General features: G+C 40.4%; 1 protein-coding gene across 28 annotated transcripts in view; it reads left to right on the forward strand.

Moving 5' to 3' along the window:
• The window catches only part of NRXN2 (neurexin 2), a 3426600-nt gene that overhangs the window by 1378812 nt on the left and 2022421 nt on the right, over window positions 1-25367 (forward strand). The gene's annotated exons all lie outside the window — the stretch shown is intronic.

Here is a 25367-nt window from a genome sequence, read left to right on the forward strand (position 1 = left end):
TTATTATTACATTTTAGCATTTTTACACTTCACAAGGTTTTTAGCAACCAACACCAACCTATGCGATTTTTCTCTGCGACTTTGTTATTTTTATTTATTTATGCGATTCTATGTGTAGATATATTTACGTTGTACTGTTCACAACCAGTTTATTTACATCACTTCCCTGGATTATGAATACATTTTAGCATTTTTACACTTCACAAGGTTTTTAGCAACCAACACCAACCTATGCGATGTTTTTTTTTTTCTGCGACCTTGTTATTTTTATTTATTTATGCGATTCTATGTGCTGTTGGGTATTAGCACATAGGAAATGACCACATACGGAGATCTATAGCACTCTTTTCTGGTTAGCGCAGCACCCCTCCCTCTTCTAGTGTTGAATTGTAAGTCTTGTTAACTTGCTCCACACTTGCAGAGCACTTGAGGCACAAGTTCTAGTTGATACTTTTCCAATTTGTAACAAATTTGCATTGCAAGTCTCTCTAGCAAGAGCAAAGTTACAGTGGTGAGTCTACAGCAAGAGCTCTGCAAGTCACAGTGACCCCTGTGGTAGGATGACTATTGCACAACATAACTGAACCAGAACTTGCAGCAGGCTTACAGAATGTTTGGAAAGAAAGTTGATCTGGAGTCATGCAATGAGGACTTGCTGCAATTGTGCAAAAAACTTGTGAAGTCTGGCATGTCTGGCAATAGTTTAGCAGGTCATTTTCAAGCTTGCAGCTCAGTTTTTTGCTATCTGGGCAGATCACACCTTCACTTAGGCCATTTGAAGTCTATCTCCGGCTTCCCAGGGAATAGTTTATGTAATGCTTACAGAACTTCAGCTGTTAGGTCAGACACAGTCTCTCTGTTAGGGCATTGTGCCCTGAAATGTCCAGCTTCCCTACAACAATACCATCTTCTTCCTGGGGGTAATAACATGTCCGCTTGTTTAGTTCCTTTCCCCGAAGTTAGAGTGGACACAATCTGCTTCATATCTGTCAGAGACTTTTGCATGCTTGCATGGGTCTCCATTACCTGTTTCATGATGTGTTGTATTTTCAACTGTGCATGTGCCACTGTGGTCAGCAAATCAGGTGCTGCTGATTGCATTGAGGCACTGGGGTCGGCTGTTCAGTCTCTAACTACGTTATTGACTTGTCATCCTCATCCAATAGACCTACCCCTCTGAGTTACCCGTTTGGATACTCTCTATTTCCTAAATGGTGACTTGCTCAGAGAAGCTTGTTTCTGATTCTTCTCATCTAACAGAGCCTCATCCTCTATTTTCCTTCTCTAGTTCCAGATAGATGGGAGCAGACCTGAGTCCCTTGAGAAGTAACTTCCGCCATATAGAGTGATTTTGGCAAGCTCCTTGTAAGTCTAGATCTAGTTGAACCTTGTCAGCCTCCCATGGATCTATATCTTTTTTTTTTGTTCTTGATGGATTTGATGTAGGATCTTGTCTACCCGAGTTATAAGGGAGTTTCTCTATTCACCAAACACAGCATACAACGCCTCATTATAGTCTGAGACTACACAGTGCTGCTTTCTTAGCTTTAAGTTACAAATCACTTCAGCAGCAGAGTCCCTGAGACCCTTTACTAATTCTCAGTTTCTTTAAACCCTCAGGGATGCCTCATTCTTCTAGTGCTTGTTAAGCCTGGGTAATCTATGTTTCAAAGATGTCTACTCCAGATGGAACTGGGGTCTTTCCTGAGAAGAACTGTAGCTTCTGAAAATCCATGATTGATGGGGGCAGACTTGACAAAGTTCTCCACTAACTTCCCTACATCAGTGATGAAGGAAGCAGGAGGCAGTCCTAAAGTAGGAGTGCGGGTGTTCATTTCGGTCTTTGCCACAATCTGACTTGGGCTCCCAGGCTTGGTAACTGACACTTGTAGGTGGATTAAACAGGCTTAGACTTCATCTGTAAGATGGACACAGTATACCAGGAAATGGGCAGGGATGTTCCTTCTCCACTCTACTAGCACAGGTACAAGCAGAAGCCAGATCTACCTTCTCTGGGGTTATTGTCTTTTACTGCTTCGTGGATTTGCTTCATTACCTGGCACATCGATCACCACACACAGTTCCAGTCGGCCATTTAGTTCTTGGCCCAATTGGCAGCTGCAACGGGATTCATGACAACTTCTTCCAGCTCATTATCTAGACAACTGATGATCAGAACAGTGGGATTATAGGATGGGAACTAACATGTACCACTACCCCCTGTATGAGCCACTGGATAGAATGAGTACTCTGTTCTTTGTCTTGACCTTCTCAAGAACCTCAGCCCCTCTGACTCACCAGGTTGAGTGTACAAACATGCAAAATCACAGGAAATCACTGAAAATAACACTTAGTACCCAATAATAGTGCTATATCAAAGAAAACAGGCACCAAACCGGGTAGTAAAGGCCAGGGTGGATTTGATTTAAATCACGTTGATTTAAATCACAATTTAAATCATGATTTAAAATCACTAGTAAAAAGGCTTGATTTAAATCAACTCAATTTAAATCATAATTTTTAAAGAGCAACTGTCATCTCTGTCCCACAGCGGCTCCTCCTCTGACCCGCTGTTGACTCACCGACAGACCCGTTCACTTTAATGGGATGGCTGGTGATGTGGCAGTGACACAACAAGGTGAGGGACGTGGCGGCAGTAGGCGAGTGGATGTTCACTTACAGGCACTGCCATGATGGATCTACAGTGACAGGTGCTCTTTAAATGTAAGGACTTATTCTTGCTGGTTGTTAGAATCTTTAATATTTGCAAACAAAATTAAGGTTTCCTATTTAGAATAATAAGCTGTCAGGTTAGTAAAACAGCGATATTAGAACTGATTCAATCATACAGTTTGTAGTGTACGTAGATTTGCAAAACAATGGGACAAAGGAATATTCTTGAACTTTGTTTTATCTCGTGGTTACTGTGAAATTCTGTGAACGCATCAATGCAGTGCATGTTATCTAAGCTTGCAGAGCTTGGATTCATTGAATGAGTTTACCAAAAATGTAAATATTGCAGAATATATAGCCTCATGCCAAATAACTAAGCTCCATTTCATACTGAATAAACTAAATTAATGTACAGTATCTCACAAAAGTGAGTACACCCCTCACATTTTTGTAAACATTTGATTATATCTTTTAATGTGACAACAATGAAGAAATGACACTTTGCTATGATCTAAAGTAGTGAGTGTACAGCTTGTATAACAGTATACATTTGTTGTCCCCTCAAAATAACTCAACACACAACCATTAATGTCTAAACCGCTGGCAACGAAAGTGAGTATACCCCTAAGTCAAAATGTCCAAATTGGGCCCAAAGTGTCAATATTTTGTGTGGGCACCATTATTTTCCAGCACTGCCTTAACCCACCTGGGCATCAAATTCACCAGAGCTTCACAGGTTGCCACTGGAGTCCTCTTCCACTCCTCCATGATGACATCACGGAGCTGGTGGATGTTAAAGACCTTGTGCTTCTCCAACTTCCATTTGAGGATGCCCCACAGATGCTCAATAGGGTTTAGGTCTGGAGACATGCTTGGCCAGTCCATCACCTTTACCCTCAGCTTCGTTGACAAGGTAGTGGTCATCTTGGAGGTATGTTTGGGGTCGTTATGTTGGAATACTGCCCTGTGGCCCAGTCTCCGAAGGGAGGGGATCATGCTCTGCTTCAGTATGTCACAGTACATGTTGGCATTCATGGTTCCCTCAATGAACTGTAGCTCCCCAGTGCCAGCAGCACACATGACATTCCCACCATCATGCTTGACTGTAGGTACGACACAATTGTCTTTGTACTCCTCACCTGGTTGCCACCACACACGCTTGACACCATCTGAACCAAATAAGTTTATCTTGGTCTCATCAGACCACAGGACATGGTTACAGTATTCCATGTCCTTAGTCTGCTTGACTTCAGCAAACTGTTTGCGGGCTTTCTTGTGCATCATCTTTAGAAGAGGCTTACTTCTGGGACGACAGCCATGCAGGCCAATTTGATGCAGTGTGCGGCGTATGGTCTGAGCACTGACAGGCTGACCCCCCACTCCTTCAACCTCTGCAGCAATGCTGGCAGCACTCATACATCTATTTCCCAAAGACAACCTCTGGATATGACGTTGAGCACGTGCACTCAGCTTCTTCGGTCGACCATGGCGAGGCCGGTTCTGAGTGGAACCTGTCCTGTTAAACCGCTGTGCACAGATTGGGCAGATATCTGAGCAGATATCTGTGCACATTCTTTTTGAAGGTCAGATCTGTGCTGATCTCCTGAAAGATGGAATCAATTTTGTCTCTAGACGTGCCCCCACTTTGGGAAATTCTTTGTCACCAAGTTTTTTTGGGCCCAATAAAATTAGTTCTACCACCTGATTGCACTTCAAAGGCAATTACAGGTGTGGGGCGACCGGGTGTTCATGTTGTACACATATCACCAAGGGAAATGTAGTGTGTTCTTTCTCCAATGGGAAGGAACACAGGATGACATCGTTTTACAACTGTAACACCCGGCATGTGATATATGTTGTTACATGCACCATTTGCAATGTGCAATATATTGCTTGTACCATGAGGCGACTTAGAGACAGGTTCCAGGAACACTTCTACAGTATTGAAAAAAACCTTTCAACAAATGTTGACAGACACTTTAACCGGTACCATAAAGGCAATACTTTGGCTGTAAGGGTAGAAATCAGAAAAAAATCATACACCTAAGAGAGGAGGAGATGTCTTTAAATTCCTTTGTAGAAGGGAGTTTTTTGGATTTTTCAGTTTAAAACTCGCATTCCATTCGGGATGAATTTTGAGTGGGATATTACACACTATTATGATTAATTATGTCCATATTCTTAATTTTGTTTCATCTATTCTTGTATATATATATATATATATATATATATATATATATATATATATATATATAATCATTTTTTTTTTTTTTTTTTACATCTATTGTGGTTTTCTATGGTTTCCTCTCTCCCCCTTTGTCATTTACCGCTCTTCTCATGGTCAATCTTGACCTCTTTATACTTCTGACTTTAAAGGGCGATTTATTTTCAGAAGGTTCTTCTTTTTACCACAACAGTTTTTATCTGAAGTGGTTGGGTGTCACTGTACTGGTGTTTATCCTGTTTCCTGTACACTAAATATATTATATATATAATTTATTTATTGATTGATTGTTAGATTTTTTTTGCTGTTGATTGCATATGTAATCCATATACAGTGGGGACGGAAAGTATTCGGACCCCCTTAAATTTTTCACTCTTTGTTATATTGCAGCCATTTGCTAAAATCATTAAAGTTCATTTAAGTTTTTTTCCTCATTAATGTACACACAGCATCCCATATTGACAGAAAAACACAGAATTGTTGACATTTTTGCAGATATATTAAAAAAGAAAAACTGAAATATCACATGGTCCTAAGTATTCTGACCCTTTGCTGTGACACTCATATATTTAACTCAGGTGCTGTCCATTTCTTCTGATCATCCTTGAGATGGTTCTACACCGTCATTTGAGTCCAGCTGTGTTTGAGTATACTGATTGGACTTGATTAGGAAAGCCACACACCTGTCTATATAAGACCTTACAGTTCACAGTGCATGTCAGAGCAAATAAGAATCATGAGGTCAAAGAAACTGCCTGAAGAGCTCAGAGACAGAATTGTGGCAAGGCACAGATCTGGCCAAGGTTACAAAAATATTTCTGCTGCACTTAAGGTTCCTAAGAGCATAGTGGCCTCCTTAATCCATAAATGGAAGACATTTGGGATGACCAGAACCCTTTCTAGAGCTGGCCGTCTGGCCAAACTGAGCTATCGGGAGAGAAGAGCCTTGGTGAGAGAGGTAAAGAAGAACCCAAAGTTCACTGTGGCTGAGCTCCAGAGATGCAGTCAGGAGATGGGAGAAAGTTGTAGAAAGTCAACCATCACTGCAGCCCTCCACCAGTCTTTATGGCAGAGTGGCCCGACGGAAGCCTCTCCTCAGTGCAAGACACATGAAAGCCCGCATGGAGTTTGCTAAAAAAACACCTGAAGGACTGCAAGTTGGTGAGAAATAAGATTCTTTGGTCTGATGAGACCAACTTTTTGGCCTTAATTCTAAGCAGTATGTGTGGAGAAAACCAGGCACTGCTCATCACCTGTCCAATACAGTCCCAACAGTGAAGCATGGTGGTGGCAGCATCATGCTGTGTGAGGGTTTTTCAGCTGCAGGGACAGGACGACTGGTTGCAATCAAGGGAAAGATGAATGCGGCCAAATACAGGGATATCAGGACCTCAGACTGGGCCGAAAGTTTACCTTCCAACAAGACAATGGCCCTAAGCACACAGCTAAAATAATGAAGGAATGGCTTCAGAACAACTCCGTGACTGTTCTTGAATGGCCCAGCCAGAGCCCTGTCCTAAACCCAATTGAGCATCTCTGCAGAGACCTAAAAATGGCTGTCCATCAACGTTTACCATCCAACCTGACAGAACTGGAGAGGATCTGCAAGGAGGAATGGCAGAGGATCCCTAAATCCTATTGTGAAAAACTTGTTGCATCTTTCCCAAAAAGACTCATGGCTGTATTAGATCAAAAGGGTGCTTCTACTAAATACTGAGCAAAGGGTCTGAATACTTAGGACCATGTGATATTTCAGTTTTTCTTTAATAAATCTGCAAAAATGTCAACAATTCTGTGTTTTTCTGTCAATATGGGGTGCTGTGTGTACATTAATGAGGAAAAAAATGAACTTAAATGATTTTAGCAAATGGCTGCAATATAAAAAGGTGTGAAAAATTTAAGGGGGTCTGAATACTTTCCGTCCCCACTGTATAATGATGAAATTCTGGCAGATTTAAAAATATGCTATTTCTCTACATGAAGGCTATTAATGATTAATCATAATTCTAATTTTATTGTTGGAGGACCCCAACAGGGTACTCCAATGATATATAGATTTTATTATATCCTATGGAGCAAGTGTTATTTGGCATATTTAAACATGCATTATTATTAATGTCATATTTACCTTCTATGTTGCAGCTTCTGGTATGATGTAAGACATATACGTCCTCATTGCTAGCAAGGTGGTAAAAAGGTCCATGGGGCAGATAATTAATGAGCCCCCTTTTTTCCAGATTTCATTTGATTTCCTCAAGTGGAGTCTGTAAAAGACAGTGATGGTAATTGTAATAATAATGATCATAATAATAATAATAATAATGGTGACCACCATATTAATGGTAATTATTAATCCATAATTTAATACAATTGTATACCAAATTTTGTCTAATTCATTATTTAATCATAGCAGATTTCCTATATTAAAGTTAGGACCTACCGCAAAACAAATAGAGGCTAATGCAGGTTACAGATCTTTAAAATCAGCAAACTCCAAAAGTAGCATGATGCTGCTTCATTTAAGCAGAAACTGACACAATCTGCAGGATTAACAGGAAATATACTAGCCATCAGTGACTTAATTAGCCCTTTTCCTTCCAATACTGGCTGGAACAGGATATCCGGCCGTCCGCCCTTAACCAAGATTGCCGCAGAGGCTTCAGGTTTACTGAAATCGTCATGTTGATAAAGGGCAAATGCCCTGAATCAGAGCCCAATGATACACACCAAATCCCGAGGGAAAGACCCCCAAATACATGGTGCGACTGAGTATAATATGTCATATTTAGGGGAATGTTATCTCATCAATATGATTCATTATGGCGGTTAGGGTAAATACAATAACCACAATGCAAATGGTGGAAAGTTGTCAAAGAACGGGTGCAAAGCTAATCCATTCATTTTCAGTAGCGTTCTTGCTAATTTTTATTAACTAATAGAATACCTTTATTTTTGGGTAGTTTACTACAAGAAACTCATAAGTCTCTTTATTAGTATTTCCAGAATCATGAGCCTGTGCAATTAATTTAGCAAACTTAGCCTGTAGTAGGTTAAAACTATCTTCCATTACTGGTATATACCAATTTTTATTGGTCAGTATTTTGTTGCACATCCCATCATATCAGTCTCTATCCATCAATACCACATCGCCACCCTTATCAGCTGGTTTAATTACTATTGATGAGTTGTCAATTTGTTTAATGCCTGAAGTTGCTTTTGATTTAAATTTCCCTCATGTATGGGGGAAAGGTTCAGTTGCTCTACAGCCTTGGTGGCCTGAGTTAGGAAGGCACAGATACTGTACATGGAGAAGATCTTAAAGGGGGAAATTTCTGGGATTTCGTTCTGAACTTTTTCATATCACTTTCCGATTCTTTGTTAGTAGGGTCTGGGGACAGAGGAATCTCATCCGGAACCTCCTCACCCTTCTTCTCGTTTTCATTTAATAGTTGTATAAGATCCCGTAAGGCTCTAAAATTGGCCATTGTATAGCCTTTGTATTGATCTGCCTCCGTTTTATCCTTAATCTTTTGGATTCGATCTTTGTCGTACAAATATTTCAATGTTGACTTTCTGGTGAACAAGTATAAGTCCTTTATGAAGATTTAGGTACAGCCCCAGGGGTTAAAGGTAGTGCTCCCTCTATATTTGGTGTGACTTCCACTCTATTTTTTGTGCTTGTTGTGGTTTGTTACAGTGTGCCGTACTTAATTAGTGAACTTTGAGTAGTATTTGCTTTCTTATGCCCCATACACACGGTCGGATTTTCCGACGGAAAATGTGTGATAGGACCTTGTTGTCGGAAATTCCCGACCGTGTGTAGGCTCCATCACACATTTTCCATTGGATTTTCCGACACACAAAGTTTGAGAGCAGGATATAAAATTTTCCGACAACAAAATCCGTTGTCGGAAATTCCGATCGTGTGTACACAAATCCGACGCACAAAGTGCCACACATGCTCAGAATAAATAAAGAGATGAAAGCTATTGGCCACTGCCCCGTTTATAGTCCCAACATACGTGTTTTACGTCACCGTGTTTAGAATGATCGGATTTTTCGACAACTTTGTGTGACCGTGTGTATGCAAGACAAGTTTGAGCCAACATCAATAGGAAAAAAATCCATGGATTTTGTTGTCGGAATGTCCGAACAAAGTCCGACCGTGTGTACGGGGCATTAGAGTTTTGTTTGTGTACTTCTCCATTAGAATTTTTTTTATTTATTTTTTTTGTGAAAAAGATGTTTCTGTGCGCCACCACCTTTCTTACCCGTATTATACCCACCACCAGTGTTATGATACATGCGTGATCGCTGAGTGTCCGATTGATTAGGCAAACCTTGTTGTAGATCCGGTTTGTGCTAAAGTAACAGAAGATAACGAAGAGTCTGATTCATTTTCAGTATCAGTATAATTTCTACTTGCTTGCGCAACCCTCTTTACTGGTCTGTACGTCATTTCATTTTTCCATTTGTAAGCTGAGCCCTCACTAAAGGCAACTGAATCTCTAACAAGTTTTCCTTCCTTTGTGTGACAGACCTAGCCGGGAGAGAGACTTTTGGAGGGGACTGTATGCTAGCCTCTTGCCGATCGATCGTGGGACCTTGCATTTGGGGGAACGGTGCTCTTTGTGAGCTGTATGCCTGGGGACCCTTGAGTTGGTATTACTGTGGATTCGGGTCCTGGTCCCCCAGGACACACAGACTCTGGGGACCCTGGATTTGCCATATTGGAATAGTGGCTGATTCATAATGCTGGGACAGATACTGTTAGGAGATGCTGATGTAAATTCCAGCACCTGTCTGTCTGTTGTCTGCTAAAATGTGTATTGTAAATAAGTCTCTAGTATGGGATCTAAGAGTCATTAGATCCCCATTGTTGTTTGTGTTAATTAACTCTGCTATTGTGTGAAGAAGAGTCTATGTTGATTGTGATAATGTTGATTGGATTTTCTGAACTACAAGACGGCCAGTCTGGCCTAAAGGTCATGTCTGAGTTATCTAGGCTGTCTAAAGGGATTAGTTAATTAGCTCATGTTAATTAGGTTAATTAGGTTACAGCTGTATTGTTAGAGTAATATGAGCACCTCCTCTTTTATTGTATAAATAAGACTGTATTCCTGTCAATAAAGGGAGATTCCTGGTTGAACTTACATACAGCCTGCCTGGTGTTTGTTCTGAGCTATCACAACTGGGTTAGAACGGCACATAGCTGTAGTTCTAATCCCGGAGCATTGGATGACCGAATCTGCAATCTGTAATCTGATTCTATAGCTGCAGAGGAGTGTCGGGAGAGTGGAACCGAGCGAGCAAAGGGGCTCGTTACATTGGTTGGCAGCCGTGGGATTTGCTCTCCAGTTACTGGGACACTCCAAACCAGCCTGCAGGAGAGCCACGCTGAAAGACTTACTTGAGAGCCGTGGAGGGAAAGGTGGGATCGTGCTTCCTTGCCGTGAACACATCCAAACCATCAATTCAACTAAAGAAAACAAATGCAGTTTTTCTAGACACAGGCGCTATGTATGTATGTATATACACAATTAGTAACTATGTTATTTTTGAAATCCTAGAATGTGATGCAATCCTTCCCTGAGGAAGACTTTGCTTTGACAATAAAAAGTTGAAAGCGTTGGAAATCTGCTATTGGATGCCATCGTATCAACTTGGGTGGTGTTTGTATTTAGCAGTAGGATGCATCAGTTATTTTCATGTTATTTGATGCCTTTTTTTAATTACACGGTACTCTAAATAATTCATTTTGTATGTTCACTTGTATTCTATTCTTTTTGTATTAATAAAAATTATTTTTAATATAATATCTTTCCATCATTACATTGCCTTAAATATCCCACATTGAGGTATATATTTGGTTCTTTGAAGTCTTGAGGGATGATGGCAATGACACACCCAACCCTCTGAGTCATACATTTGTGTATATAACTTCACTGTGCTCTGCCCAGCACCAACAGAAGTATCTGTGAAGTTACAAGGAACTTCCCCAGCTGAAGCGCTCGCAACCAGGCAGAGGGTCCAAGATCTCTGCCCTACACCTGCGGCAGTTCTGGAGGCTCAGGGTGAGAAGGTGGCAATCACCTCCCAGCAGCAGATACAGGGGGGAAGGGAGAAAAGGTGTGTGTTGTCCCTCCCCAACAGTTAGCCGGAGCAGATGGTGTGGGGTTTCCAGCAGAAGGGCTGGCAACAGGGCCGAGTACTGCTGGCCTTTGCCCTCAACTAACAGAGGATGGATTTCCTGTAAAGGTGGATGGGACTTCAGTCTCCACCTGTATACCCCAGGGATGCTGGGCAGTTGGCCCAGATCCCCAACAGCATGACGGAGTGAGCCCAGACACCCTGTCTTCTCTCCAGCGGCAGAAAGAACTCCAGGGAGAAGGGCCAGCCCAGGCCTCTCCCCAGCGGCAGATATGTTCTCTGAGAGAGGCAGAGGTTTGCTGGGTGAGTAATGCTTTGTTTGGAACAATTTGTTTGGGGTACTGTGTGTGTACAGGCATTAGAGGTCTGGAACTACTGACTAACTTCAGAGTCAACCCGTCTGGGGTCTCCTCCTGTGTTAGTCTCCTGCCGAAAGGGGAGAACTGTGACAGACCTAGCCGGGAGAGAGACTTTTGGAGGGGACTGTATGCTAGCCTCTTGCTGATCGATCGTGGGCCCTTGCATTTGGGGGAACGGTGCTCTTTGTGAGCTGTATGCCTAGGGACCCTTGAGTTGGTATTACTGTGGATTCGGGTCCTGGTCCCCCAGGACACATAGGCTCTGGGGACCCTGGATTTGCCATATTGGAATAGTGGCTGATTCATAATGCTGGGACAGATACTGTTAGGAGATGCTGATGTAAATTCCAGCACCTGTCTGTCTGTTGTCTGCTAAAATGTGTATTGTAAATAAGTCTCTAGTATGGGATCTAAGAGTTAGAATTAGAATTAGAACCCTATTGTTGTTTGTGTTAATTAACTCTGCTATTGTGTGAAGAAGAGTCTATGTTGATTGTGATAATGTTGATTGGATTTTCTGAACTACAAGACGGCCAGTCTGGCCTAAAGGTCATGTCTGAGTCATCTAGGCTGTCTAAAGGGATTAGTTAATTAGCTCATGTTAATTAGGTTAATTAGGTTAATTAGGTTAATTAGGTTACAGCTGTATTGTTAGAGTAATATGAGCAGGACTGCACCTCCTCTTTTATTGTATAAATAAGACTGTATTCCTGTCAATAAAGGGAGATTCCTGGTTGAACTTACATACAGCCTGCCTGGTGTTTGTTCTGAGCTATCACAACTGGGTTAGAATGGCACATAGCTGAAGTTCTAATCCCGGAGCATTGGATGACCGAGCAATCAGATGGTGCGATCTGCAATCTGATTCTATAGCAGCAGAGGAGTGTTGGGAGAGTGGAACTGAGTGAGCAAGGGGCTCGTTACACTTTGCATCTATGGTCGCTGCTGTTACCTTTTGTACATGCTCCTTTAATTCTTTTTTTTGGCTAACCATGGTTGTCCAGTGAGACCATTGCTGGGCTGTTCTAAGATGTCTTTAATTTGTCTATTGATTGTAATTCTTTATGATGATACTCAATCATGAATGTCATAATTTCTGATGAACAGTCCGAAAGTATTTGTTCCCATCTTTGTTTCAGAAGATCTGTAGTTTGAGATAAATTAGGAAATATCTGTATTCTTAACCCTCTAGGGCAATTTTTTCCTGAATGTATCTCTCAAAACATTGTATATGCCAAAAGGTTCTAACCTTTTTAACCAACAATTTGCGGATTCTGCCCACTGATTTGATCAGTTGTATGTTCGGCAATTTGTTGGTTTGATATGCATCTTTGGCTTGAGTCATAAGACCAGCCCATGCTGTGCCACAAAGGTCAGTGTAGACTTTATTTGTGCCATCTAAATGAAATGACAAGTTTTAATGATGTATAAAATCTGACCAGCTTCTCTGTCCTTGCTGAAGAAAAGCATCCCCACAAGATGATGCTGCCACCATCATGGTTTCACGGTGGGGATGGTGTGTTCAGGGTGATGTGCAGTGTTAGTTTCCGACACATATTGCGTTTTGCTTTTAGGCCAAAAAGTTAAATTTTGGTCTCATCTGATTAGAGCACCTTCTTCCACATGTTTGCTGTGTCCTCCACATGTGGCTTTCTTTCAGCAATGGCTTTCTTCTTGCCACTCTTCCATAAAGGCCCAATTTGTGGAGTGCACGACTAATAGTTGTCTTGTGGACAGATTCTCTCACCTGAGCTGTGGATCTCTGCAGCTCCTTCAGAGTTACCATGGGCCTTTTGGCTGCTTCTCTGATTAATGCTCTCCTTCTCTGGCCTGTCAGTTTAGGTGGACGGCCATGTCTTGGTAGGTTTGCAGTTATGCCATACTCTTTCCATTTTGGGTGATGGATTGAACAGTCCTCTGTGAGATGTTCAAAACTTGGGATATTTTTTTTATAACCTAACCCTGCTTTAAACTTTTCCACAACTTTATCCCTGACCTGCTTGGTGTGTTCTTTAGACCTCATGATGCTGTTTGTTCACTAAGATTCTCTAACAAACCTCTGAGGGTTTCACAGAACAGCTGTATTTATACCTTTATTAAATTCAATACAGGTGGACTCTTTTTACTAATTAGGTGACTTCCACTAGATTTTAGTTAGGGGTATCACAGTAAAGGGGGCTAAATACAAATGCACGCCGCACTTTTTAAATATTTATTTGTAAAAAAATTTGAAACCCATTTATCATTTTCCTTCCACTTCATAATTATGTGCCACTTTGTGTTGGTCTATCACATAAAATCCCAATAAAATACATTTATATTTTTGGTTCTAACATGACAAAATGTGGAAAATTTCAAGGGGTGTGAATACTTTCAAGGCACTATAGGTGCAGTCTACTTAAAAAAATAATAAATAAAAAACAAAGCCACGCTACTAGTGTTAAAAAAACAAAACCAATAATTTAGCAGCCAGCATCAACAGTCTAGTGAACTGTGTAACAAAGTGATAAAAGAAATAAATGCAGCGCTAATTTACAAAGTTTAAGAATCCACAACATCACACAGGGATGAATGTAGAACTGGTGACAATTTATAAATCCGATGAGAAACATAAATTGTGAATCCTATAGCAATACTGCCAATGTGTACATGAACAAGATATATTATTTCCAATAGCCTGTGAAGAAAAAAACAACAAAAAACTGTCCATGATAAGAGGGTATTCTTCAATACCATATCCTGTGAAAAAAAACAACAAAAAACTGTCCGTGATAAGGGAATAAATGCAGTATGGTCCCAAAAAGACTTCAAAATTGTGAAAGACATGCCTTTTCTACCCAAGGGATGTGGCAAAGCAGACTTGTTCCTGTGACATATACCAACATGCAGGAGGAAAGCTAAAAAGTATCAGGTACGCTTACCAGAGAGGGTGGACACACTCACCTTACGGCGGTGGGTCGTTCAGGCATATGGATCATTCAATCCGACAGGTGTTTGATAGGAGATAATGGAGATGTACTTCAATAACTTCATCCACAGCGGTGGGGGGACTTGATAGAACCTCCAGCACGCAAGCGTGCTTGCCCTCAAATGAAGTTGTCAGCTGGATGGAATGGACAGGCTCTAGAGCATGGCGTATCAAAGCATGAGGAAAAAGTGAAAAGATAAGGAGGGGCTCTCCATAGTGCATGAATCCAATAGGAACATGTATTAAAAAAGCCAAGACTTAAAACATGCAAACCACTGGCCAGGGAGGTGCAATAAGTGATCACATAAAAAATGAGTATGTAAAATTTGCGTGGTGTCAAAAGCACAGAGCTTGACAACCCGACATGTTTCGGACAAAAGTCCTTCAACTGCCCCAGTTGAAGGACTTTTGTCCGAAACATGTCGGGCTGTTTGTGTACAGAACACAAAGAGAATTTGTGTACAGAACTGAATGCATCTGCAAATCAGATGCATTCCCATAGAAGATTATGTGGCTGTAATTTGCACCGCAATGCCTAGAAATGGGCAATGTGAAGTGCGAATGCAACGCACATATGTGAACCAGACTGATTCAAACAAATAGGTTTTAAAATGTTCTGCGAATTGGATGCGGCATAAGCTGCATCCAAGTCACATAGGTGTGAACCCAGCCTTACTCTCTCTCTCACCCCCTCTATCTCTTACCTCATCTCTCTCTCTCTTTCACCCCCCCCCCCATTTTCTCTCACCCACCTCCCCCCTATTAAATTCAATTTGTTTTAACAAAACATTTTTGTATTTTCATTTTATTTTTCTTCTATAGAAGGCCCATCAAAATGTATGGTCTTTAGGTTGAGAAACGGTATTCCTATGGCTCCCCATATAAACAGAACTAACTGGATGTATATGAACAAATAAAAGCAGCGCTAGCAAGGATATACAAATAAATGCAAAAAAACAATGGTGAAAACTGTTGCAGCTGCTGGATGTAAGTGCTAAGACTTAAAGGTAGTAGTACAATGGAATACAGCGCTAACAACTACACATATGAAAACCAGTGAGAAAATGCAGATCACACTACAATAAATACACTAAGTGCTAAATAAACAAAAAAGGGAAAAAAGTGTACATAAATGAATAATTGTTGCCAAAAGAAATGTGTCTCTGTAAGAAAGGATTTCCGCTGTCAATTGACAATTGACATCAGCATGTAATAATGTTGCATCAAACACACATATTATAATAAGTTCCGGGATGGGTATATACGTTCCCCAAGTAAAGCTCCACCATTCAAACTTTTCCGCTCCACAACCTCAAAGAAATACACACAGTCACCTGAAGTTGCTGTAGGAAGAGTTGCTGTAGGAAGATGAGAAGGAACCTGAACCATTTTCAGTGGGATATGAACTTGAGGACAACGCACATCGTATTTTTACTCAAAAATTGGAAAGAAAAGGATATAGTGAAATACCATGGGGATGTATATCAGGTGCGCATGGTAGCGCTACTCACAGATCGTAGGCTGCAGACAGGCATTCAGAATGTTGCCGTGATAGCCGCTGGAATAGTGTGTGTTACGCAGGAAACAGTGTCACTGTTTGGAACGTGAGTCGGATATTGCGTCGACGCGTTTTGCCCCTCCTCCAGGGCGTCATCAAAGACATAACATCCAGCCCACATATGGTCGAATTTATATGGAACGTCAAACAAACTCCTCCCAGAGAGAAAAAAGTGACAGCCAATCAAGGCTAGTGGATATATATTAGCCACCTTTTCCTAATTCATCATTATCCTGTTGCAACTTCATTTAACTTTATTAAAATAAATGACAAGAACACAACATTCTTGTCATAGAATCGAAAAAACTTTTAAAAAACATATAAATTAAATACACATAAATATAAAACAGGATTGCTTACCAGGTCTCATATATAAATGCTTTGGATACAATAAATTAGAGAATGCACATAGATATTTAGAAACAGTGATTGAAAAAATAAAATGTATATGGAAAATAATAAATGTGTATTTGAATTGTTAAAATAATAAAATTAAATAAAGTCCCGAAAATGAAAAAATAAAAATAAAAAATAAAAATAATAAAATGAAAATAAATATAAAAATAATAGAATAAAATAAAATAAAACAAAAATATAACCGATTAAAAAAAATAAAAAATAAAAACAAAATTAAAAAATAAAATATAAAATATAAAAAAATAGATAATGAAAATAAAATAAAAGAATGAAAAAAGGAAAAAGAAAACGAATGAAATCAAATACAATAAAAATAATAAAATATAAAAAATATATAGAGTGAAAAATATATGTTCAAACCTGATAGTAGTAAAGATTATTAAAATTGTGCATATGGTAAGTGGAATAAAGGAGTTACCAATTAGATAAAAAACAATTGAGACCCAGCTCAATGTTGAGGCCATAGGGACTCAAAGTGCGTAACCTATGGATCCATTGGGTCTCATTCTGCGAAATAGCCTTTCTAAGATTTGAGCCTTGCCAATGTTCCTCAACCCTATCAATCCCACAATAAGTGAGTAAGCTAGGATCTCTATTGTGAAACAACCTGAAGTGTACATAAATGTATAATTGTTGCCAAAAGAAATGTGTCTCTGTAAGAAAGGATTTCCGCTGTCAATTGACAATTGTCATCAGCATGTCTTTATTGTAGTGTGATCTGCATTTTCTCACTGGTTTTCATATGTTTTCATACTTGGGGAACGTGTATACCCATCCCGGAACTTATTATAATATGTGTGTTTGATGCAACATTATTACATGCTGATGTCAATTGTCAATTGACAGCGGAAATCCTTTCTTACAGAGACACATTTCTTTTGGCAACAATTATTCATTTATGTACACTTTTTTCCTTTTTTTGTTTATTGTTTATTTAGTACTTAGTGTATTTATTGTAGTGTGATCTGCATTTTCTCACTGGTTTTCATATGTGTAGTTGTTAGCGCTGTATTCCGTTGTACCACTACATTTAAGTCTTAGCACTTACATCCAGCAGCTGCAACAGTTTTGCACCATTTTTTTTGTATTTATTTGTATATCTTTGCTAGCGCTGCTTTTATTTGTTCATTTTTATAGGAGTTGTAGCACTTTTTGACGCAGCAGCTGCAATATTTTTATCCCATCACCATCACCCATCTACGAGTTAGTTTTATTCACTTTTTCAATTAAGATGGAAATTTTCACATTTATTAAGGATAGAAGCCTGGATGCAGATGATTTTTTCTCATCCAATAATGAGCAATCTGATGTCAATCAAGATTTTAAACATCTTAGAGGTGCCCTAGACAAACAAGTTAGAGCCTGGTGGGATATTTTTTCTCTCAAAAAATATGTTAAAGATAAAATAACTCCCAGACGTTTGAGATGGGACATCGCTCCCAATGATGGGTTTTTAGATAAAGACCTTGAAGATGAATGGTTTGCGTTTTTTAATCCTACTGAAAAGAAACTTTTGGAGATGTTAATAGCGAGGAAGGAAAGGAAATTAAAATTAATTGAGGCTAATATCAATGGGATCAAATCCAAATTGGGTCCCTTGATCAATTTAGGTGAACATAAGGATAAACTAAAACAACTTCAAGATTTTGTAGACAAATTGGACAAAGATACTCAAAATAAAAAAATTAAAAAAATTATCAGAGATACCAATGATTATAAATCCAATAAAGTCTACAAATGGCAAGAAGTTGTGGAAGAACTCAATAATGCATCTGGGTCTTCTAATCCAGAACCAGTATTTTGGATTCCATAAAAACCCTGATTCGGAAATATGATGGCTCATACAAAGATTATGAAAGAGGGAACCATCAGGGTAGTGGGTACTATGATCCACCGGTACCTGGTTACGGTATACCCACATACAATCAGTTTGAACCTCTGAATTATGAACATCCCTATCCATCCCACAAAGGATCTTATGGCCAAAGAGGATATGACCACAGAGGATCTTATAATCAAAGAGGCTATTAGCACAGAGGAGGTGGATATGGTGGGCAGTCTTGGCCCCCTAATTATCCCAGTCATCATCCTACACCTACTAGAGGAGGGGGTTGGCACCCCAATAATCAAAGAGGGGATTTTCAGAGAAGGGGATCAGTAGGACCCCCCATGATGAGGGGGAGAGGAGGTATGACCCCCAGGGGATGTGGGAAGGATCAGAATCCACCAGAGGAATGGAGACCATGGTACCCCACGACCTCCCTCCTGCGAGATGGGGAAAGAAAAGAAGAACAAGAGGCTGCAGAGGAGGGCAAAGGAAAGCGCAAAAAACTTAATGGAAGGAATTTTTAATCTCAGTGATGCTATTTTTTCTGAGGATGAATTAAAGGTTTTAGATTTAGGTCTCAAGTTTGCTTTGGATGGGAATTTAAATCAATTCAATGTTTTTATCGATTTTCAGAAATTTATTAGGAAAATCAATATTAAAAAGTTTTTTTCAAATAATAACTCTTCCAGGAGTTCTCCTGTAGACGAGTATCTACATACATCTCTTAAAAACAATTCTATTTTCAACCCCAAGATAAGTAATAATCATTTTGTCTGAGTATTCAAATCATTGGTCGAGCAAGATTTGGAGAGACTTGATATTCAACCGCAAAGACGTAAAAAAGATTTGGAAAAAGGCTTGGAGTTACTGGAGAAAAATAAAAATGTGGTTATTAGAGCAGCTGACAAGGGGAGTGGAATAGTGATACTCAACAAAACAGATTATTTAGAAGAGCTCAATAGATTAGTTAATGATCAGGAAACATATGAAAAACTGAAAAGCAATCCCACAAAGAAATTTAAGGCCAAACTTAAAAATCTAATCAAAACAGCAATGGTTGAAGGAATTTTGAAGAAGAAGGAGGCCAGATATCTTATCCCAGATGCACCACGAGTATCTGTGATATATCAGCTACCAAAAATACACAAAAATCCATCTAAACCTCAGGGCCGACCTATAGTCAGCGGAATTGGGTCACTTTTTTCCAGGCTTGGTGAATATCTAGATTATTTTCTGCAACCACTCACCAAAAAATGCCCAGCCTATCTCAAAGATAGCAAAGATCTAATTGAAATAATCAGTTCAATGACAGTGGATGATAGCTGCTTATTGGCAAGTATTGATGTTAACTCATTATATACAAACATCCAGCAACAGCATGCTCTACAAGCCGTAGAGTGGGCATTGGGAAGCACTAGTATTAAATCTAAGCAGAAAAAATTCATCTTAAAGGCTCTCGATTTGGCAATGAGCCACAATTTTCTTCTGGCACGAAAAAGAATACTACAGGCAAATAAAAGGTGTTGCCATGGGGGGCAAGTATGCACCATCAGTGGCCAACCTTTTCATGAGTTTCTGGGAGAATGAAGCCATCTATCAAAATAATATACCAGAATTTAGACTCTATAAGAGGTATATAGACGATATTTTGATTATTTGGGCAGGATCACAAGAATCTTTTCTTGAATTTTTGGCCAAAATTGGTGCCAACCCTTTTGGTATTTCTTTTTCTGGGAGCTTTAGTCATCGAGAAATTAATTTCCTGGATTTAACGCTATTTAAAGAAGGTAACAAGTTGCATACACGCACCTTTTTTAAAGATGTCGACAGGAATGGTTACATCCCATTAACAAGTTGCCACCACCCTAGATGGCTGGGAGGTATCCCTGAAAGCCAAATGCTTAGGGTCAGAAGGAATTGTAGTAACAAAGATGATTACAATTTACAAGCTAACGTAATCATGGAATGATACCATGCCAAAGGAAATAGATTAGAAGATCTTAAACGGACAAAAGAAATGATCGGTGAGATGGATAGGAATGCCTTGTTCAAACCAAAAGAAAAAAGGGAATATGATTACGGGGCAGCATTTATGACCGGCTTCAACAGACAATATCGAGATTTCGAGAAAATTATTAAGGAACATTGGCCTCTACTTCTTCAAGACAGTGACCTCAAAAAGATCTTGCCAACTCAGCCTAAATTCATTTACACCAAGCCACTGATGCTTAGGCTCCAATTGGCACATAATGTTATTAACCCCCCGAAGAAAGTATCCACTTTTTTAGATAGCATAGGGTTTTACAGTTGTGGGAGATGCATGATGTGTAGGACCTCTAGATTTCGTAAGAAAAAAAACACTCATTTCTACTCTTTATCAGAAGGGACATCCTATGAGATTAGAAAGTTTATCACTTGCAGCACGACACATGTTACATACCTTTTGTCCTGTCCATGTAACCTACAGTATGTGGGGAGGACCACTAGACAGTTAGGTGTTAGACTTAGGGAGCATGTTAATAGGATCAAGAAAGGATATAAACATCATAGCCTTTCCAACTATTTCAGGTTGTTTCACAATAGAGATCCTAGCTTACTCACTTTTTGTGGGATTGGTAGGGTTGAGGAACATTGGCGAGGCTCAAATCTTAGAAAGGCCATTTTGTAGAATGAGACCCAATGGGTCCATAGGTTACTTACTTTGAGTCCCTATGGCCTCAACATTGAGCTGGATCTCAATTGTTTTTTATCTAATTGGTAACTCCTTTATTCCACTTACCATATGCACAATTTTAATAATCTTTACTACTATCAGATTTGAACATATATTTTTCACTCTATATATTTTTTTATATTTTATTATTTTTTCATTTTTTATTTTAATTTTATTTTTATTGTATTTGATTTCATTTGTTTTCTTTTTCCTTTTTTCATTCTTTTATTTTATTTTCATTATCTATTATTTTTTTATATTTTGTATTTTATTTTTTTATTTTATTTTATTTTTTATTGGTTATATTTATTTCTATTTTTGTTTTATTTTATTTTATTCCATTATTGTTATATTTATTTTCATTTTATTATTTTTATTTTTATTTTTTATTTTTATTTTTTTCATTTTCTGGACTTTATTTAATTTTATTATTTTTACAATTCAAATACACATTTATTATTTTCCATATACATTTTATTTTTTCAATCACTGTTTCTAAATATCTATGTGCATTCTCTAATTTATTGTATCCAAAGCATTTATATATGAGACCTGGTAAGCAATCCTGTTTTATATTTATGTGTATTTAATTTATATGTTTTTTAAAAGTTTTTTCGATTCTATGACAAGAATGTTGTGTTCTTGTCATTTATTTTAATAAAGTTAAATGAAGTTGCAACAGGATAATGATGAATTAGGAAAAGGTGGCTAATATATATCCACTAGCCTTGATTGGCTGTCACTTTTTTCTCTCTGGGAGGAGTTTGTTTGACGTTCCATATAAATTCGACCATATGTGGGCTGGATGTTATGTCTTTGATGACGCCCTGGAGGAGGGGCAAAACGCGTCGACGCAATATCCGACTCACGTTCCAACCAGTGACACTGTTTCCTGCGGAACACACACTATTCCAGCGGCTATCACGGCAACATTCTGAATGCCTGTCTGCAGCCTACGATCTGTGAGTAGCGCTACCATGCGCACCTGATATACATCCCCATGGTATTTCACTAGATCCTTTTCTTTCCAATTTTTGGGTAAAAATACGATGTGCGTTGTCCTCAATTTCATATCCCACTGAAAACGGTTCAGGTTCCTTCTCATCTTCCTACAGCAACCGCAGCATTTCAGGTGACTGTGTGTATTTCTTTGAGGTTGTGGAGCAGAAAAGTTTGAATGGTGGAGCTTTACTTGGGGAACGTATATACCCATCCCGGAACTTATTATAATATGTGTGTTTGATGCAACATTATTACATGCTGATGTCAATTGACAGCGGAAATCCTTTCTTACAGAGACACATTTCTTTTGGCAACAATTATTCATTTATGTACACTTTTTTCCTTTTTTTGTTTATTTAGCACTTAGTGTATTTATTGTAGTGTGATCTGCATTTTCTCACTGGTTTTCATATGTGTAGTTGTTAGCGCTGTATTCCGTTGTACCACTACCTTTAGCACTTACATCCAGCAGCTGCTTTTCACCATTGTTTTTTTGCATTTATTTGTATATCCTTGCTAGCTCTGCTTTTATTTGTTCATATACATCCAGTTAGTTCTGTTTATATGGGGAGCCATAGGAATACCGTTTCTCAACCTAAAATAGGGAGACCATACATTCCCAGTTTCTTGGTATAGTGGCCACTTTTACGGGGTGGTTCTGGGATTAGAAGTGTCTCTAATTGTTCAGGGCTGAATTTAGAGCCTCATGGGCCTGACTTGTGCTAAGGATTTTGATGGGCCTTCTATAAAAGAAAAATAAAATTAAAATACAAAAATGCTTTGTTAAAACAAATTGAATTTAATAGGGGGGAGGTGGGTGAGAGAAAATGGGTGGGGGGGGTGAAAGAGAGAGAGAGATGGGGTAAGAGATAGAGGGGGTGAGAGAGAGAGTGAGGCTGGGTTCACACCTATGTGAATTGGATGCAGCTTATGCCGCATCCAATTCGCAGAACATTTTAAAACCCATTTGTTTGAATCAGTCTGGTTCACATATGTGCGTTGCATTCGCACTTCACATTGCCCATTTCTAGGCATTGCGGTGCAAATTACAGTCACATAATCTTCTATGGGAATGCATCTGATTCGCAGATGCATTCCATTCTGTACACAAATTCTCTCCCCCTCCAATACACCTCCCCCTCTCCCTGCTCAACTGATCCGCAGCTACAATGGAGAGGAAGCACTGAACAGCTGATTTTTCTCTTCACACAGAGAACGGAGCTGGAATTCGCACCGAACTGGTATAAATCCAGCCTTAGGGGTAATCGAAAGGGTGACTTTCGGTAGCTAAAGTAGAGTACTTATGTGGTGCGTGTAGCATGCCATGGCGAACTGTGGGTGGGTCCACAATGGGGTAAGAGTGGAAGGGGCTTAAAGAGGCATGGTTAAACAAAACAAAAGCCTTCTTGTACTCAGAAAATATGTTGAAATTGCTGTCCAGCAAACCAGAGTTTCATAGACACATACATACAAACCTCAGCATAGTCATTATTTTAAAAACGAAACACTGCTATTACTTATGAATTAGACAGCTAACACTTTGCCTGACCTTAAAGAAGAACTTCGTTAAAATAGTCATGGACTCCTTAGCAACCAACAACTGTTGAGATAATAAACACTTTGCTGAGAAGTATGTAATGTACAGTATAGTGTACAGAGGCGTCATCAGGGGGTGGCTATTGGGGCTACAGCCCCGAGCCTGGGGCTAATAGCCCCGAGTCTCTTGTCCCGGTCCTAGAATGCAGGGGACATGGGCGGACTGAGCCGTGGTAGCGCTGGCTCCGGCTCCGCCCCCCGCCTGACTCTACTCTTGGTCACTGGTTACTATAGCCGCCTAGCGGCTAGCAACCAGTGACGCCACTGCCCACTGTGCCCACACTGCCCAGCATTCAAAGCGGAGGAGGATTGCACTTCCTCCTCCTCCGCGCTAGTGCTCATGGGGCCTGCCATTTCTGGACTGGCGTGGAGTGCAGAGCAGCAGAGATGGGGATACCTGGGCAGCCGGAAACAGCCCAGGAGGGAGGGAGAGAGAGAGAAGACACCCCCACCCTGAGCAGAATCCCCAGAGCCTGTACTCCACCTATCAGTCCTCTCCCAGTGCGTTGTGACTGGAAGAGGAAGAAGGCGGCAATTACAATTTGGCCGCCGTGCGACATCGATCGGCGCTCGGCTCACCACGACTGAGCTGCTGCTGCAGGACCTGGACACAGGTAGGTCAGTCAGTGTGTGTATGGCAGGTACCAGGTCAGTGTTTGTAGGTCAGTGTGGGTCAGTGTAGGTCAGGGTGGGTCAGGTAGGTCAGTGTGTGTATGACAGGTACCAGGTCAGTGTGGGTCAGTGTGTGTGGGTCAGGTAGGTCAATGTATGTAGGTCAGTGTGGGTCAGGTAGGTCAGTGTGGGTCAGTGTATGTCCGGTAGGTCAGTGTATGTAGGTCAGTGCATGTCAGGTGTGGTCAGTGTCAGTGTGGGTGGGTCAGTGTATGTAGGTCAGTGTGGGTCAGGTAGGTCAGTGTATGTCAGGTAGGTCAATGTGGGTCAGGTAGGTCAGTGTATGTAGGTCAGTGTGGGCCAGGTAGGTCAGTGTTGGTCAGGTAGGTCAGTGTATGTAGGTCAGTGTGGGTCAGTGTGGGTGGGTCAGTGTATGTAGGTCAGTGTATGTGGGTCAGGTAGGTCAGTGTATGTAAGTCAGGTAGGCAGTGTATGTAGGTCAGTGTGGGTCAGGGTATGTCCGGTAGGTCAGTGTATGTAGGTCAGTGCATGTCAGGTGTGTCAGTGTGGTCAGTGTCAGTGTGGGTGGGTCAGTGTATGTAGGTCAGTGTGGGTCAGGTAGGTCAGTGTGGGTCAGGTAGGTCAGTGTGGGTCAGGTAGGTCAGTGTATGTAGGTCAGTGTGGGCCAGGTAGGTCAGTGTGGGTCAGGTAGGTCAGTGTGGGTCAGGTAGGTCAGTGTGGGTCAGGTAGGTCAGTGTATGTCAGTGTGGGTGGGTCAGGTAGGTCAGTGTGGGTGGGTCAGGTAGGTCAGTGTGGGTCAGTGTATGTAGGTCAGTGTATGTCAGGTAGGTCAGTGTGAGACAGGTAGGTCAGTGTGGGACAGGTAGGTCAGTGTGGGACAGGTAGGTCAGTGTATGTCAGTGTATGTAGGTCAGTGTATGTCAGGTGGGTCAGTGTGGGTCAGGTAGGTCAGTGTATGTCAGGTGGGCCGGTTAGGTCAGTGTGGGTCAGGTAGGTCAGTGTGTGTGGGTCAGTGTGGGCCAGGTAGGTCAGTGTATGTAGGTCAGTGTGGGTCAGGTAGGTCAGTGTATGTCAGGTAGGTCAGAGTATGTCAGGTAGGTCAGTGTGGGTCAGGTAGTTCAGTGTATGTCAGGTAGGTTAGTGTATGTCAGGTAGGTCAGTGTATGTCAGGTAGGTCAGTGTGTTTGGGTCAGTGTATGTAGGTAAGTGTGGGTCAGGTAGGTCAGTGTGGGTCAGGTAGGTCAGT

The sequence above is a fragment of the Aquarana catesbeiana genome, linkage group LG11 (assembly GCF_042186555.1).
Source record: "Aquarana catesbeiana isolate 2022-GZ linkage group LG11, ASM4218655v1, whole genome shotgun sequence".
Classification (NCBI taxonomy): Eukaryota; Metazoa; Chordata; class Amphibia; order Anura; family Ranidae; genus Aquarana; species Aquarana catesbeiana.